The 17962-nt window shown below is 39.4% G+C and overlaps 1 protein-coding gene across 3 annotated transcripts in view; it reads left to right on the plus strand.

Annotated features, from left to right (window-relative positions):
* TMEM108 (transmembrane protein 108) overlaps positions 1-17962 on the plus strand; it is a 173792-nt gene that overhangs the window by 14751 nt on the left and 141079 nt on the right. The window contains exon 1 of one of the 3 annotated variants that reach the window (XM_074849679.1): positions 10755-10833. The exons of the other annotated variants lie outside the window; for them this stretch is intronic. The gene's annotated coding sequence lies outside the window, so the exon portion shown is untranslated. Of the gene's footprint in view, positions 1-10754; positions 10834-17962 lie in introns of those variants that run through there. 3 annotated transcript variants of the gene reach the window in all.

The raw sequence follows: 17962 nt of genomic DNA on the forward strand, positions 1-17962 counted from the left end.
TGCAGTTGCTAAAGATCCAAATTGCTAAAAGTGCAGAGTACTATTATTATATGACTTTGGTCTAGTTTGAACAACATAATCAGCAGGCAGCTTTGTCTAGGCATCCTAGTGAACTACTGTATAAGTATTTAATATCTAAAATCATCTGTTGGGGTTGTCTTTTGATTACATCAGTGTCATAATTCTTGCTTTCTTTTGTAGGTATTCAAAGAAGAGATTGTCTGGGTCTTTTTTGAAAGTTATAGTCTTTGTCCCAGTCCTTTTCTGAATGCTCTGAAGAATTGTACTTTTTGCTCGTTCAGCTGCATCCACTGCTGACTTTCCTTGCTCAGCTTAGTCAAATTTTGGATGTAGGGCATATTGTCTATAAAGTTAAGGTGTTTAGCTACTCTGCCTTTTATGCTGAATCTTTTTTTCTTTTCCACATCATTCTCCAGAAGAGATTTTCAAAGCTAAGAATGGCTTCAGAGAGTCACCTTGCACTATTCTTCTTTCTGGTTTGGTCTATTAGCTTCTCTGGTGTTATCTTATGGTAGAGGCAACTGTTCATCAAAAATAGTGCATGTAAAATCTTATGCTCAGAGCTTTTCTTTAAATTGAAGGGTGTTTTACCTATCACAATAGGCTTATTAATTTGCAATTGTTGCTTTTTCTTTTCAGATGTAATATTCCTGCCCTTGAGTAGAATTTCTCTTAATGTGGCTGTTGTCTTAGACACACATTGTTTACTTTATTTCCTGATTTTGCCACGCAACCTAATAGCTTTCAGAATGGAGGTTGTCAGGTACCAATTGCCAGGAACAACCACACTACTCTTATTTTGGACTTTCTCTGGCAATTTAATAATACTGATTCTTCAGTTTTCTCTTTCTCAGAAGTAGCTTACATCTTTCTTCATCTTTCAAACTCCATATGTTTATGTCTTGCCTTAATTTTCCCCTTTTGGAGAATTTGACATCTTCCACACTACCCCTTAGGCTGTTGAAATTCTTCCTTCATTCTGCTGTGCCTTTTCAGGTTAATTTTAGCTGTCTGCTTACGGGTGATCAATCTGGTTTTATCCAGCTTTACACTAAGTGGGATCTTCTTTCTTTTTCTCTCATGGGACTGTGTCATCCCTTGAACTTTTGCTCTGTAGAGAAGTAGAAATATTCTGCTTCTCAGTCACAAAAAAATCAAACACATTTTCATGTTGGTAGTTAGCATTTTATTGTCTTATCTAATTTCAGATCAAATAGATTCACATGGTGTCTCTTCATCTCCAAGGAAATCATGCTAGCATTCCTATTCTCTCATGCTAAACTTATTAGACAGGCGTGTGTAACATCATGCCTGTCTCTTGCAGCTTCAATTATGTATATATATGAAAACAGTGCTTTGTGCTCTTCACGCACTCGTGCTTAACTTCCCACTGACTTTCTGTTGGGTATCTCAAGAGTTTCCAGTCTTGTTTCATCCAGCATCTTTTCTAATTTAATGTTGCTGCTCTCATGATTCAAGCTGCAGGACACCTGACTTCCAGGTTTGGAGGAGTGAAGGAAATTTGGAACTTGTGAAAGAAATTCTGGCAAGAAATGGAGGTGATAATTTTCAGTAGCTCATCTGGCAATAGGTTGAGAAATCCTAATGTCTGATTTATCTCTGATATAAGTGGCACCACTTATTTTAAAGTGACCTCAGAAATAAAAGACCGAAATAGAATGACCTGAGGCATGTGCTATACACATGGCAGATCAGAGCAAAGTCCTAGTGAAATAGCCCTTCTTATTTCACATAAGCAGCCCCTGGGAAAGAATCATTGTGATTTTTCCCCTGCACAAGTAGAAAAGGCATAGGAAAGTGATATGCTGAAACCTGTTAGGGACATTCCGTAAAAATTTCCCTAGAGTGTTGGCTGTCACGTATGAAGACTGTCTGCACTGATCAGTAGAAGCGCCCAGGTATAGTGGAAGCCGTTCTGCCTATTTTCCTGCAGATCTTTCCCCAAAGAACTGCAAAAAATTTCTGTTTCAGGTATCAGAGGCACAGTCTCATCTAAGGTGTGTGTCTGTTCCAGTAAAGAGGAATGTGAAAAAATATGTTCCCCGAGAGAAATTTGTGTTCATATCTAAGATCCATTTTTTTTAAGATCCTGTGATTCTACATAGTAAAAGGAGTAACTGAATGCCAGTGAGGAGAATGGTTCTGCTGGCTTCTGACAAGTTTTCTCTATAACAGGCTAGTAAATGAACAAGTTTTAAAAGCTTGCAGGATCTCTAAAAAACACAAAATGTTGCTCAGTGTAATTGTCAGAAGGACTAAGCAGCTAGCCTTGGCTGGTTTTAAAGCTACTATTAGGACCTATCCACATCAATATGAAATACGGCAAGACATCTTAAAATCTGACAGTTTGTCTATAATGGTGTATTTCCCATGGAAGGTGTGGTGTTGCACAGAGATAGGTTTGGGAAGTGCTTTAAGATTTGTAGATGAAAGTTATTATATATGAAACATGCAAAGTGTTAGAATATCAAAGGAGTAGGTGTTTATACATAAGGTTAGAAATAAATACTCTGCTTCCCAAAATGTGTGTTTAGTTTTCAAGAACCATAGGGTACATTTTGCCAGCAGGGCTCCCTAAGAATTAGGTTTGGATACATGGGTGCCAGCGGTGACTTTTTCTTAAAAGAAAAGGCGATTTTAGATATTGGCAACTAATAGTACAAAACCAGTCTAGTGCTCAATCTGATAGTGCAGTTGTTGTGGTTTGGTTCTGAGGCAGGAGCTTGGGTGAGAGAGTTGGGGAAGGCGTTGGGGAAGGCATTGAGGGAGTGGGAAGATAATTTTCACACTCCGCACAAGTAGCATAAGCTCTTTGTTTAATCTAACATCCTGAAATCTGACGTGGGTAACTGTCCACGGGGGTTATTCAAAGACTGTAATTAAGAAGTTTTTATGTGAGGAGAGGATAGCTCACTGAAACATTGCAGGAAGGGTAGCTGTGACATACTTTCTACAGATTTTTTCAATGCTTTTTATCTCCAGTTTAACCTCAGGTTGTACTGAATCACCTTCATTTTCCCTGTCTGATATAAAATGTGTTAGTGGGCTATGGCAAATATTCAGATATATTGCAACAAGGGGATCATTTGCTGTTTTTCTTCCAACTACCAGTAAAAGTGCTCTGCAGCTGTGGCATGCTACCTTGCAGTGATGCAGCAAACTAGTCTCAGGCTTTCCAAGTATTTTGTGTGCATTAATTAAACTTCACAATACCCTTCTGAGGCAGTGTCTGACTTACGCTAGGCAGTGCTCTGAGAATAGTTATATTGTAATTAGTGCAGCTATTTATGACTGGAAGTATGGTGTTAGGTAAAATCAGGGAAGCTAGCCCCATCACATATCGTATCTCCTCCTCCCAAGGTCTTAATGCTATGGCAACAGGAATGCCAAAAATAGAAATCATGAATCTCAGCTCCTAAGAGACTGATGTCATCACTGGGCAGTGTTTTCTCCCTTAGGACCTTCTTCTGTGTATCTACTTTAACCCACCTTATTTCTACCTTTGTTGCAGAGAAACAGTCTGGCCCTAAATCGGCTTTTAAGTGAAGGGTAATTGCAAGCATAACTCTTTTCCACAGGGGTTTGGCACTGTCTTTAAGTTAGATACACTAAGAATCATACTGAACTGCTTCTTGCCACGTAGTCGTTAGTGCATGAAAATTGACAACATTCAGGCACCTTTTTTAATAGAATGCCCTTACCGATGTGCAAGGCAAATTAGTTTGTTGAAAAGCAACCGTTTTTTGTTTCCCTCCTATCCCTGACTCATGACCCTCTATTTTTTGTATAGATGCTAAAAGCTAAGATTTTCATTCTTCAGGGTATGTGTACAACTCCACTCTAATAATCGGTGGGACTATCATGTCAGGTCTAATACAGGTTTTTTGCTACTGTGTTATAAACGCTGCAAAACTTGCAAAATGTGATCACTAGCGGACTGGTCAAGTGGGTTTCTTATCACTGGAGTTTACCATCTGTAGCTGACAGCTGGGTAATCATGTAACTAGATAAAGGTCAGAAGTAATCCACCAGTTTGCATTCTGGCACTGCAGACCCTTTCTAAATACAGTAACTAGCTGTGGAGGTGGGTTCTGTTTGGAACTCCCTCATGGCATACACAATGTGATGAGAAAAGTAGCTAACGAAGGCATAGTTTCTTGTTTTGAGAGGGGTTGCCCAACTCCTGTTATTAAATAGCCATCTGCTCACTGCTTTGCTGCAACATCTCCAGCATCCAAAACAACAAACTAGGCACAAATACTGTTCAGGGACAGAAAAAATTAGCTGATATTGTGCTGTTGTGTGGGTAGGGATAAGAACTGTTACAGTGACGTATCATCTTTGCACAGATGTCCACGGGTTTCTGGGACATGTCCCATGGCTGAATTTATTTCCACTGTCTGCTTCTGTATTTTGATCTGTGAGGGTTTTTTGGTTTGGTTTTTGTGGGGTTTTTTTTTTAATTTTTAATTGGTGTGGAGCTATCACCTCAATGGAATCCCTAGGGGCATTTTCTCCCATTTATGCAGCATTTTCTGCTGGAAGAATAATCTGGTCTCTACTTAGTACAAGGCAATCTTCAGTAACTTATGCCTGTATCTTGACAGTAGAAAACAGACTATATCACAAATATTTTTGAAAAAGCATGAGGGATCACTTACTGAAATCAACAGTACGCTTTCTATTGATTTAATGGTTGAAACTGTGTTCAGTGTATTTGTGCAGTTGTTTTCAATGATTTGGACAGGACTGATCACGGGAGTATGACAAAGATTTGGTAGCAAGAAAATAGGTTAATTAGAAACTGTGTGGTCCTGCAGTGACCCTAGAGATCACTGAAGTAAGCAGGACTCTTGCTGGACGTGGTACTGGTTTCTCAGCTCCAAAACAGTGGTACCCTAAAGTGTGGATAAAGTTGTAAAATGGCCTTCTCCAGAAGGTATCATTCATTGAGATAAAGCAGCTTTTTTGTTTCTGTTTTGGAACTATTTGAATAAACATGGATCAGATACTTCCTCTCCTATTTACTCATGAGTCAGTGTGAGAGATTTTGGCCCTGTGCTATTAACGATCAGTTTTAATGACAATGGTTTTGTATGGTGTCTTTAGTTGTAACTTCTCTTGGAGACTAATTTTTTTGTTACTTTCTGTACTACACAGTACTGTTGAGCATATTTGAAAATTATATTTTGCCCAAACTCACTATTTCTTCTGTCATTTTTCAGTACAAGTGTGTTGTTATGTTGCCATGTTTTTAGAGTCTTCTGAAGAACACCATCCCTCGATTCCAGCATCACTTTTGTGTATTTAACAGGCTGATACATTATAGTCTACTTTAGATCAGAAAAATTAACAAACATTCCAGGAAGGACAGGGATGAATAGCAAGTACTAGTTAGTTCTCTTCACAGCTTTTCTCTCTACTTCCTTCCTATGAAGACAAAGAAGAATTCAACTATTAATATTTTTATTCTCTTTTATTCGGTGAAGATCTAATTCAAAATATAATAGCTAACTGAGGAGTGTCAGAAAAGTCTAATAAGATAATAAATTACCTTAGAAACTAGAGAACTTTCTGGTACTTGATTCAAGACCATGTAATTTCACATCTACATACTTAAGCCAATTTCCTCACAGATATTCTCCCACGTTATTCTAGTAGGTCAGTTTCAGCTGATTTACTATTTAGCGTAAACAGGCGTTATCAGAATATGGTTTCAAAATAATTCATCTGTTCTGATCTATTAAATGAAATACCAGTAGTTTCTGGTCTTTTTTTTTTTTTTAAATTAATAATTACAGTGTATTTATACTGTCTTTCAATTCACATAATTCAACAGCAGATGATGAAAAAGATCATAGATAACTTGATTCATTGGCATGCCAAAGCAGGATTGTTCCTGGTTTCATATTTTCCATTGCTTTGCCCAATACACTTTTCGGTGACTTGAAAGACAGATTGCCCACAATTTCCTCTTTCTAGGTAAGGTTCACATTCTTACATGAGTTTCAATAAGAGGCTCATTCTTTGTTGCAGTAAGCAGTTCATCAATGTAGAATGACATTTGCCAAGTTGATCAAGATGAATCTATGTATTTCATGTAATAATGGAGCACTTTATAAACCTTAATGGCTAGATGGTGAAATTGGAAGACAAAGCATATGACCCCTTGACTTATAAGGGCCTGAAAAGGTAGAGGCATTGCTTCTTAAAGGTTAGCCCTGTAGCTGTGTGACTCTCTCTTGCTGCAGGAGAGCACAACTAGCCAAGTGAGAAAGCATATGTTACAGGTTATTTAAACTAGCAGACCTTATAAAGGGAAAAGATGCACTTTGCTATAAGACTTCTGCCTCAAGTCAGCAAGACCTCCTAACTCAAGCTGTCACTGCTTACCCCCTTTATAACTATACAGAGTCTTTTCAGGTGGTTTATTAAGTTATTGGTTTTATGGCTCAGCAGTGAACACCAAGGTTTGCATTCCCATCTCCTGGGAAAATTCAGTGGTGAGAAGGTTGTCAGGAGAAGCTGTGGATTCAGTCCCTCATTAAGGAAGTGGCAGTGTTCCATAACCATAATTACTAAACTCCTTTTAATCTGGAGAGAGAGGCTGATCCCTAGTATGAGTCCTTTCCCTTTTTATAGCTCTTAATCTACATGAAAAAATTGGCAGTCCAGCCTAGTCATAGAAAGTCTTTTTAATCCACGTAAAACTTCTCCTTTCTCCTCTCTTCTTTTCCACAGTACACCAAACTTAAGTCCTCAACTAAACCTTTGTATTTAAATTCTTACTTTTATAGTGTTTCCTCTACTTTTCCCCAAATTACACTCAATCTGTGGAAGTGCTTCAAGTGAGTTCCTTCTCCAAATGGAAAGTTTTTATACACTCTTCTCTTATTTAATAGACCAGAACATATTGAAGAAGTATAAGACTTGAGCCTCTGTAGCTCCTATTGTCACTTAACCCAGCTAGCATAAGTGATTACTGAAGCATTTATCCTGCTTGATTAGCAGATCCATCCTGTCCCTGCGGAACTGAAGTTGCTTGCCCAGTCTTCTCAATTCTGGCCAGGTAATTATCTCTCTAGGATTAAAAAAGAAGAAGAAAAAAAAAGGCAAATGGCATATGCTTGGTTTTGAAAAGAGATGTTAGATGTTCATTCCCATTTGTTTTATTGTTAAGGAATTGTGCTGACAAAAGCACTTCACTCATAAAATAAGAAGAATGGAAGGGAGGGGGGAAGGCAAAATAAATAGGACTGAGGGATGTGCATGTGGCTTATCAAATTGAGCAGGGGGAGGAGGTGGGGTCAGAGTTCCCAACGTCACAGCTGACTAACTGATTTGCTCGGTTTAACTGGACTGATTCGCTCAGTATAACTGATTTGCTCTGTAACACAGAGTATCTTTGCTCTTCAGCATGCCCATCCATACAAAAGTTATATTACCTGATTAATAAAGGGTTCTGCAGATTATTTATAAAATGTTTTGGGAACTTCAAATGAAGAGTTATATGTAGATAGGTACAGATGTAGAAATAAATACAGACATGCATCTCAGCCTCGTGCAGTTACAGAGCACAGCATTACTACTGCCGTGGAAAGGACTGGAAGAAACCTGCTGGGAGCTGCTAAGTAATTCCTTGAGTCTTTTTAGACGTTTACTATATGTTACTTTGGCTTGGCAGCAAATGAGGGGTGATACTCAGCTTAATGCATAAGAAGAGTTCTGGAGGGAAGAGGGGGAAGTATGGGGAGGAAGGGTTATTTTTTGAGGGTTTTTAATTCCTTTTGTACTCTTACCCTGTCATTAGAGCCAAAATTCATTCTTTTCCTCTTCTAGAGCCCTAGCTATTTACTCAGTGTTAAGCCACTGGCATTTTAAAATGAAAGTTTTTCAGTAGCCAACGATTACATCCTGAGGAGAAAGACAAGGCTTTTTCAGGCATGGTTTTCCTTGAAGATAGAATACTGGGTAGATGAATGGTTGGTCAGCTTCAGGATGTCACTCTTTAGATTATTATAGCAGCTCTTCTCTGAACACTTGCTTTTCCTACTGCTCATCAATTCCATTTGCAAGTCACTCAATTTTTAAATCATTTAATGATTCTGTCTTGAAAACTGTTAAAGCTATAGTGATTTGGCAAAAATAACACCAACCTGCTCTTCTACAGCACTATAGGATTCATTCCCCATGCTTTGTATCTTCTGTATGTTTTTTTTCCTTTAGTTTCTTTTTCTGCCTCTTTTTTTCCTCCAGCTCAATTTCAGCTGTCCTTGTGACAGTGGTGTTCAGATGGGGTAGAAAGCAAGAAGGGAAATAGTTGCCTTTAATGCATTTTTTCTGCACAATTGAGAGAGAAGCCTGTTAGTATGTGTCAGCAGGGAGGTGGGCAAGAGGTAACAGATGGCATAAAGGGAGAGCTAAGAAGCCATGAAGATACAAGGAAGCAGTATTTCTCGAAGAAAGATAAGCAATGTTGTCAAAGCAATATGTAGGGGAGGGAAGGCAGTTGGGGACCTAAGGCAAAGTCGAGATCAGAGCTTTGAAGTGGACTAAACACCAGTCTTCCCAGACAGACCATTCTCTCTGGTGAGTGGCTTGCTGGCTACTGGGAGTGAACCTTTGGCTTCTCCACACCAAGCTAAAAGACCCAGGTTTCTAGATTAAGAGACATACAGATATCTCAAGTACTTCAATTCATGTTTCTTCTTGGATGTTCAGGATGGAGCCACAGCCTGTCCTATGCCATTAGGCCATGTGGCAAGGGACAAAGCTACAGTGCTGCAGCTGGAAGCTGTTTTATCTTACCTAGCCAGCATCGGTATTAATAAATTAAATGTGGCTGGCATGCCCAGAGTCATTCTTGGGCCCTGAGCCCAGCTAGCTACATGCAGCTCATCCCTATATAATTAAATTTTCTTGGCTTCCAGAAGATAGCCACATGTAAACTGCTTGCTTGAGGTGGTATCTGCACACTGCTAATTCCCAAAGTGTGCCTGAGAATTGTCAAAACCAGGCCAGTGACCATTTGAATGATTTAACTGCATTGATGATTGATTTCCAGCACCGAGGGTGCCACAGGTTGGCCTTCTCTGAAGGGTATGGAAAGGTTTGGAAAGCTGAAGTTAGTTACAGTGATAACATAAGGTCAGACATAGGCAGTGAGGATGCACAGTGAGACACATTGATCTTGACAGTGCCACTATGGTGTTTTGGGTTGACTTTACCCCACCTTCAGGAACTGAGAGAATGTTTTGAACAAGTTTTGCTTGTAAATGTCTGCAGTTCATTTGAGCCTGAGGAGCTCAGTTGGCAAAGTGAACAGGGATAGATTGCAAGTCTGCCTCCACAGAACTGCTTCAATTTTTCAGACCTCTCTGCACAAGGAAAACAAGATTCTTGGGACTTTATTCCGTGAGGACCAGCCATAAAACAATGCCTAGAAGAGGCCCTTTTCTGTTGACTGCACAAGGAATTGCACTTGCCAGTGCCGTTACATGAATGTGATCCTAATGCCTGTTTGCAGCAGCGCTGTAACCAAACTTATACCATGGTTTATTTCTAACTAATTAAAGGCTTATTTAGGAATGAGTCATTTGTACACCAGAATGATTTATTTATTTATTTCAGATCAGTGACAGGCATTTCATACTGAGGTCTGCAGTCTCTGTAGTGCAATTTATTATCCCAAAAAATGATCAGGGGTTGCTTCTTTCTGAATCAAAGCATCTGTGACATTAATGTTACTGCATTTTGTAATTGGTACTTGATAGTTTAAGTGGATAATCAGCTAAGACATAAATGCATCTTACCAGGAAACAATTGAGAATTTAGGATAATAAGGTGATTAGACACTGTGTTATGCCAGTATCATGCTAAGATAATTCTACTAAGTTGAAGTTGTACAAATAATGCTGCAAGATACACGGTGGTCAGGCCGATCCCCTTCATGTATGCTTGACTGCCTATCTTTGGGTAGTCACAGTCTAAATGGTAGTAAGCTCCTGTTAGTGAGAAAGATTAAATGCTCCTCAAGTGTAGGATTCTAGACATTGCTTCCCTGAGATACTTGCAACTTCTTTAATCAAGAAGTTTGAAAACCAGTTAATAATACCCCACAGCAGTCATTGTTTCAAGTACTTTTCTTGTGTTATCTAGGTTTAATATTTTAGATTAAAACATGAAAGAAGCATCATCTTGTCCAGCATTACATAAACCTGGTAGCTTTTAGCATTCATTGGGAGTGCTTGTTTGCTGCTAAAGCAGGTATTTAATATTCTGCAGAGGAGGGAACTGTGTGACTTCTGGTGGAGAAGCACAAGTCTGAGAATGCACGGTTTGTTCAGGCTCTTAATTCAGGGCCCAAGCAGTGGAACCACGTGGTCAACTCAAGAGCTGCTTGGGGGAAAGGTGAACAAATAAAGCTTTAAATTACTTTCATGACTCCCAGGCACAAGGCTTCATGGGGACCAATTTAGTCTCAGGTTCAGAAGATAAGTCTTACTGCCTGGGTATCAGAGGGAGGTGACACTGGGCCTGGTGTTGCTGGGTATTGTTTCTCATGGTGTTATTTGTAGCACAGGAAGGAGACCACTCACTCTTGTGTCCCAAGGGCTCATTCTGGCCCTGTTTCCTGTGCTATAGGGATGGAGAGCAAATGGAGAGAGTCCAGTGATGACAATACTAGTTGGTTTGGTTTTTTTCTAGAGTATGCAGTACTTCTCTGATACCACAAAGTACTTCTGCGAAGCAGATTGACCTGTCGGTGTCTTGAGTTGTTCTGGGACTCAGGTAACCTCAATCATTTGGATCCCTTTGTCAGATTCCTCTGTACTTCTTGAAATCCACATAGTCTGATGAACAGTTAAAGCTGTCTTCAAGAGTGCTTGGCTAATCCCTGAAGTGCCTGTTTGGCATGCCCTAGACAACTTCAATGTCATAGGAGCAGCAGCTGGAGCTGTATGTTCAGTGGCCATGTGATGGTTGGTTGGGATGCATTAGACATATGCTGTGTGTTCAGGGCTATTTAAAGGATTAATTTACATTAGCCATGCAGCTGAACTGAAGCTAGTGATCCTCAGTCTACGCTCATTTGTCTGCCATGCTTAAGCACAACAAACTAGTCATCTTATTCTATGTTTATCTTTTGTCCCAAACATTCACTGGGGAAACAAAAAAACAACCAACAGCCTCCTGTGGCTGATTAGAAGGGAAAGAATATGCATCCTCCAGGGAGGGAAATGCAGGCAGAACTTGCCTGTTCTAGACTCTGTCTTGCTGAAGCCAGCTGGCCAGTCAGTCTGGTTCACACCTCTAAATGAGCCACAGCACAGGCTTCTCTTACCCAGGGAAGACGTCAGGTTGAGGGAGGGGAGCTTTTTGGGGGTTATTAAAGCACAGGGGAAATAAAATGACTGTTTAGGAAACAGGCTACTGGTGAAATGATTGCTTTTTAAAGCAATCTGATGGAATGAGTGCTTTTTGAAATAACATTGACAAATTTCTTCTTTATCTATTGTCTATGTATTGGTTATTCTTTTATCTCTTTACAACAGACTTTCTTTTCCATAATGGTACCTTTTTTTTCTGGGTTATTTCACTGTGTCTCCTCTTTTGTCCAAGCATAGGAGGTTTCACTTTTTGCTTTCTTTGAACTTAATAGATATAATTTGTGGTTGTTAAGATGAGGGTTGTTTGGGTTTTTTTTTAATACATTGTTTGTAGAAGTATGGCAAAAGTCCTGAAAACTGTTGTCCAAGAGGCACTGTCTCCCATCTGAATTTTTGGTTTGATGCCAAAGTAATTTCTGTGCAGGGATAGCTCTGGTGTCTTCTTAGTTTTGTCACTGAGAACATGGCTGAACTGATTTGAGTAGTTTCTGGTAAAATTAGCATCATCTGTAACTCATAGAAGACGACACTTCACATCCTTGGCTTACTTCCTAATAACAGCACAATACCATTTCCATCAAGGTTAAAAGATCCTGAAGAGTTTCTGAATAAATATCTAATTGCAACTGTGTCAGTGGCTCATCATGGCTATGAGTCAGGAAGACCAAGATCCTGATTTCTGTCCGTTTTTTTGGGGTATCAACTGTAAATCTTCCTGATCTCCTATCAAGTTGCTGTTGCTGCCTGGGTTACACATTAAATTTCTAATAGACACATTTTTCCTTTTTCCTCCAAACCTTTCTGTAATTTTTTTATTTGTTCATGCATGTATTTATTCATTTATTATGCATCCAGCAAGATGAATCTGTCTGAAGAGCACCTGAAAGCTGACTGTAATTCAGCCATGTCCTTGCACATTTTTCCAAGAAGTGGAAAATCCCACTATGACAGTCATAGCCCAGCTGCACATCTTAAATCCTGTTGCAGCTCTGAACAACTCAATTGTACAATTTAAATAATGAAGTAGAGCTCAAATGTTTTTATTGCAACCAAACAAATAGACACACATTGAACATGGCCCTGCCACTGTTAACTGACGTAAAACACTAGGAAATGTCATATTTCATGGTGCAGTTAAAAACCCAACAGCCCTATCTCAGCATGGCTGTCACATTTATATTGTAACAGTTTTTTATGATGGCCACGTTTTTTATTGATGATCCTTACTACCCATATAAAATGTGTTTTCTTCTAGCAACTGTATTATCAAACTGACATCACCCCCCACCTCCTTCCCTCTCCTTTCCTACTCCACATCCAACTTCTCATAGTAAATTGATTCAGGCATTTCACTTGTTTAGGTATTTTTTTAAAAAAATCACTAGTTAAATATATCAGATGAAATTATAACATTTCTTATAGCTCCCCTCACACAAGATCATGTGGCACAGAACTTTATGGGAAGGAAACGTCAAATCCAAATGCTGATATAGCAAGAAAATCTCATCCAGCTCACATTAAAGACCAGAGAGGCTGTTTTGTGAGATTTGGGTATGCTCTCAGCTTTGGTAATGAACTGAAGACAAATCACTTAAAAAATATGGGCCTTTGCCTTGTTCTTTCAGAGAAACATACTCAGCTTACGGTTAAATAGCCATTTCCAGTATGGTCAGCCAAAGACAATGTTAAGTGAAGGAAGTTTGGTTAAGTTCAGAGAAGCCAAATTAGCAATAGTCAATAGAATAGGGGTTTTTTTGGATGATTTTGGTACCTTTTATATCCTAGTTCTAGCAAAGCTGGAAATACTGTGTGAATAGTGTTCCTATGGAAAAAAAAAAAAGAATGTATTTGCAGCCTGGCAGGAATGGAGAGCTCTATAAGCTGGTTAAAATGAAAACCAGAGAAAACTGTTTGGATTGGGTTGCTGCCTGAGGAAAGCTTGCTCTGAATGCTGGACTATATATTACTCTTAAAAATGCCCCAGTTATTCAAAGGGTGTCTTAGCTAGTAGATTTTGAGCAAAAATCCTACAAGACTGAATTTATTTAGGGATGTCAGCTGAAGCTGCATTGCATCTTTGGATAGGAAGTTATTTGGATGTTTTCTGGTAGGAAACCTGATTTGCTTAGGTAAATGAATTATAAATGACAGGCACACTCATGGATAGAGTTTGGTCTGGAAACCTACTGAATTTACAGTTAGAATTTAGTCTTAGGTCGGATGAGAAATGGAGCAGGCTAGATAATCTTTCTAGCTAGATGGATGAGCTGATTCTCTAGGAAAAAACAGCTGATGGATTTTTTGCTTTAAAAGTAGTTTAACGTTTTTCAGGGTCTCTTCCTCGACCTTTACAAGCAAAGCCTAAACAGTGAGGAATGAATCTTCAGTGCATCTGCTTCACGTCAGTCCCTAAGAAGTAGTATGCCTCTAAATGGATGCCTAACCCTCACTGTGCTGTAAGTCGTTGCCTGCGCACGTACAGCAGTTCTGCTTGTTTCTGGTTGTGTTGAACATACTGTACTTTCATGTGTTTAATCCACAGGGCAGGTCTTGCACAGTTGATCTGGGCATCTACAGTTGTCAATGGCGTTTTAGATACAAGTTAGTCCTCTCTGACTGGGGCTGTTCAGTGTCCAAAAATTCCAGAATTGGATCTATTTTCCCTTGTTTGTACAACTGTTCAACCAGTAAAAAAAGGACATAGAGGAAAACAGAGTAGCCCTAATTGAAGTGATTGGTTGCAGTAGGCTTTGATTTCAAAGCAAGGCTGATAATCTCGAGACTTCTGAGGTCCTCGACTGCAAGGAATTGCCCAGTCACGTTGACTGCATGCTCTGTCCCATTGCTTGTCTTTCCCCATGGGCTATGCAGTTCATAAATAAGATCACGTTCTCCCTCGCTGACTTCAGTTTAAGCTTGGTGTGCGTTCACTTGGAAAGCTGAAAATGAAAACCAGAGGTGGAGAGTAGAATGATAAGCGTTCTCACTTGTTTTGTCTGAAGAAAAGCAAGCTGTTTACCAACCTTTTCTTGCTTTAATGATCTCTGTGTTCCACATCTTATTCTGGGAAGCTTTGTTCATCTGCTGGTACGCATGACTAGAGATCATTATCCAGGACACTTGGATGACAATTGTTTATTTACCACCTAAGCAGCTGCAGTGTTGTAGTGCAGCCTTTGAGGATGAGAAGAGCACATGACGGACGCTAATTGGAAGGCTTAGACAACTGAGCAGTACCTGCCTTGAATTACAACCTTGTGCTGCGCTCCACACCAGATCCGTAAGATCAAGGCAGAAAACCTCATTGAGATCTAGGATAGAGTTTCAGAGACTGCAAAAAATCTACTGTTAGTTCTTGAAATGCCTCACTGAATGGCCACTGCCAGGGTTGTGTGATAAACAAGCCTCTCAACTGCATTGGCCTGAAGAAGAGGAAAAAATTTTGATGTGCTGTTGGGGAATTCTAATCTGTGTGGTGTTAGTTCTGCATGCATTGCAAATCTTTGTGAATTTGAGAGAGCTAAGCCTCAAGACCTGAACAGGCTGATTTTTCATATGTGGAGTTCTACAGAGACTGCTTTGTAGGTTGTGTTTTAGATAGCTACGAATGTTACAAGCCACGATACGTAGATTAATGGACAAAATGAAAACCAAATACCAAAAGCAGAGACAGTGAAAACAGTTATCTCGCCATGAGGCATAACAAGGGAACACCTTAGTGACAAAATTTGTCAAATGTTTACTTTTCCTCTTCAAAGCTTTTCTGGAGCAGCAAGGCTGTGAGTGTGGTATTAGGGGTTGAAACCAAGCATCAATTTTAGTGGGACATTCATGACAGCAGCGATTGTCACATGAGAGGAGATGGGATTGTCACATGAGAGGAGATGGTGAGAAGGCAACAGCCTGATGGAGAATTACCTTGTCATTTTCATAAAACGGTAACACTGGAGATAGGGGAACTAGAAGAAACGCTACTTGCATATCACAAGATGCATTCTTATTGTAAGGACTAATGCAGTGATGTTTGCTGTTTTCCTTTGCAGTGCTGTGACAGCCAGACTGGTCTCGGGAGCAGTATATTGGCTTGCAGCAGAGAAAGGGTTGCAGGATCTTGGTCACTTTTGGTGGTTTTACTGGTAGACACCAGTTCAGTGACATGATCTTGTGTTTTCTCTGTGTCCTCTTGAAAGGAGTCATTGCCCCACCCTCCTTTTTCTTTGTAGATGTACAGCAGTCTGTGATGAAACATAAATTTAGACTATTGTCCTGTGCCAAAAATCTGTTCAGTGTTTTCATAATGCAGCTAGAGTGATTTTAGGCATGTGTTTCTTTTCTTTAACCTGCTTGCAAGTCATCTTTATGCCTTAAAGAGCATAAATGTTCAGTGTACTGCTTGGCCATCTCTGTGATACCAGTTTTCAAATGTGTTGTTGGTTTGTGTCTAAAGACATGAAACTGTTTAGTCTTGGCCCTTCACAGAGGCATATTCAGTATAGATACCCACTTGGTAAATAAAGTACAAGGCTAGATGTCAGGAAGGAGTTGTTTGCTTGGCTTCTTGTTCCTTGGGCATAGGAACCCAAAGAGAGAACAGGCATCAAACCCCAGAGTGTAAAGGCTGTGTGGCTTTTCAGATGCAGGAGGCTTCAAAGGCAAAGTGCAAAGCAATACAGAAAGCCTAGCTGTCAGCCCAGGGAAATACCATGGAGGAAAATCACATGCACACAAAATGTGTATTTTGTGATATACCTCCTATACTTTTGTACCCACTTTTGCTAGGATTAATGCCTAAGACATTTTGATAACAGGGCTGATGTTATTTGGAGGCAGTGATTTTTACATAGGTGCTGCTAGTGCTGGTTGCCCATGTAAACAGACATTTAGCATAGGATATTCTCTTACAGGACTGTTTTGGAGATGTATTATATACATCTCTTACAATATAAGGGAAAATGGTTTTCTAACCCAGGTATCTGAAATACAGGTCTCGCTTTCATGGAAGTTCCAGGATTAGAGGCTCACATGTTCCTGTACAACAAAAAGCCCCTCATTGCTATGTGTGTCTCATCTCAGTATGAAATGTTGACCTAAAGCCTTGCTTGTGTTTCTCCTTGTATATCCTGGCAGCAGAGTAGCTGCTGTTGTTGCTGCATGAGTAACAAAGGCTTCCTATTACCATCTGTCATGTCATACTTAGAATTTTCAAGATCCAACCACAGACCTCCTGGTGCAATTGACTTCAAATCATGATTGACATTAATAGCTATTTTTAAAAGTCAAAAACCAGGCTTTATTTCTGACAAGGGGCAGGATGTTTGATTGATACTGAACTCATTACAATAATTTACTTGAGTCCAGGAGTCCTGGTGCAATGACATTTATGACAGCTTTGTTTCAGCATGCACACTTAGAACTGCATTCTGGCTGTGGTGGGCTTGGTCTGATGCTTTGAATTTAATGCTGTATTATGGGGGTCGAAGAACGAAGTAGAAGGGAAGAGGCACCTGCAGAGAAAGTAAACACTCTTATTAGACAGTTGTCCTTTTACAGAGTTGGGGAACATAAATGTAACCCTTAAGCATTGAGTTTAGCCAGTTTTTTGTTTGTGTAGATGGATGTACCTTCCTTCTTTAAGCTGTGACATGCTGGCAGTGGAATGTACAGGGAGTTGAGAAGTTTTCTGTCTGTTGAAAATATCAAAAAATGCTCTGCAATGGTACTAAATCCCTAGGTATTGCAACAGTCTCATTACATGCTTGAGAAAAGCAGACTTTTCAATTAGCCTTATTTTTGTCATTCATGCCTCGTCGCTTTTTATTTAATATACAGTAAGTAGTTATGAGAGATACAGCCAAAAAGTTCTGATTGAACTTTGAAGCCAAGCTTGAAATAAAATGCTTTTGCCAAAAAGGAAAGAAGGCAAACAGACTTGTATGAACTAAGCTGGCAGAAGTAAATATTACAGTAGCTTTAGTTTCATTGATTACAAGAAAAAGAAGGGACAGCTGTGAATGAAGTCCAAAGGACAACAGCTGTGGCCCAAAAAATCAATATATTAGAATAAATTGTATAAAACAATGGCTGTAGTTGAAAAGCATGTTCTGTTGAGAAAATTTTTAGAAGTAGGTATTGCGCTTCAGAACTTTGCTCTTCTATTCAGTAGTTTTCCTCCTGTACATTTTTAATAATTTATGAACAAACTAAAGGAATTTTGAAGCTGTGGGGGTTTTTTGTGGCAAAATTCTAGACTTTTCAGTACTCAGAACACAGGACAACTTTAAGGTTAAATGACTACACAGGAGCATCTAAGTCTGCCACAAAAATTGGTCCTACTATTTCTGTGCAATGTTAAGGAGGTTTTTTTGATGATTATAAGCCTGTTTCTGATCCTTATAATAAAGTTTTTAAAGGGTTCCCTTCCAGCACTCTGCCTCATTTATACAAGGTTATGAGTTTGAAGGGCTGGACTGACACCAAATTAAAACAGAGCTGTCATCTCCACTGTGTGACACATAGAATAAATAATAATA

Source organism: Strix aluco, chromosome 1, assembly GCF_031877795.1.
Source record: "Strix aluco isolate bStrAlu1 chromosome 1, bStrAlu1.hap1, whole genome shotgun sequence".
NCBI lineage: Eukaryota > Metazoa > Chordata > Aves > Strigiformes > Strigidae > Strix > Strix aluco.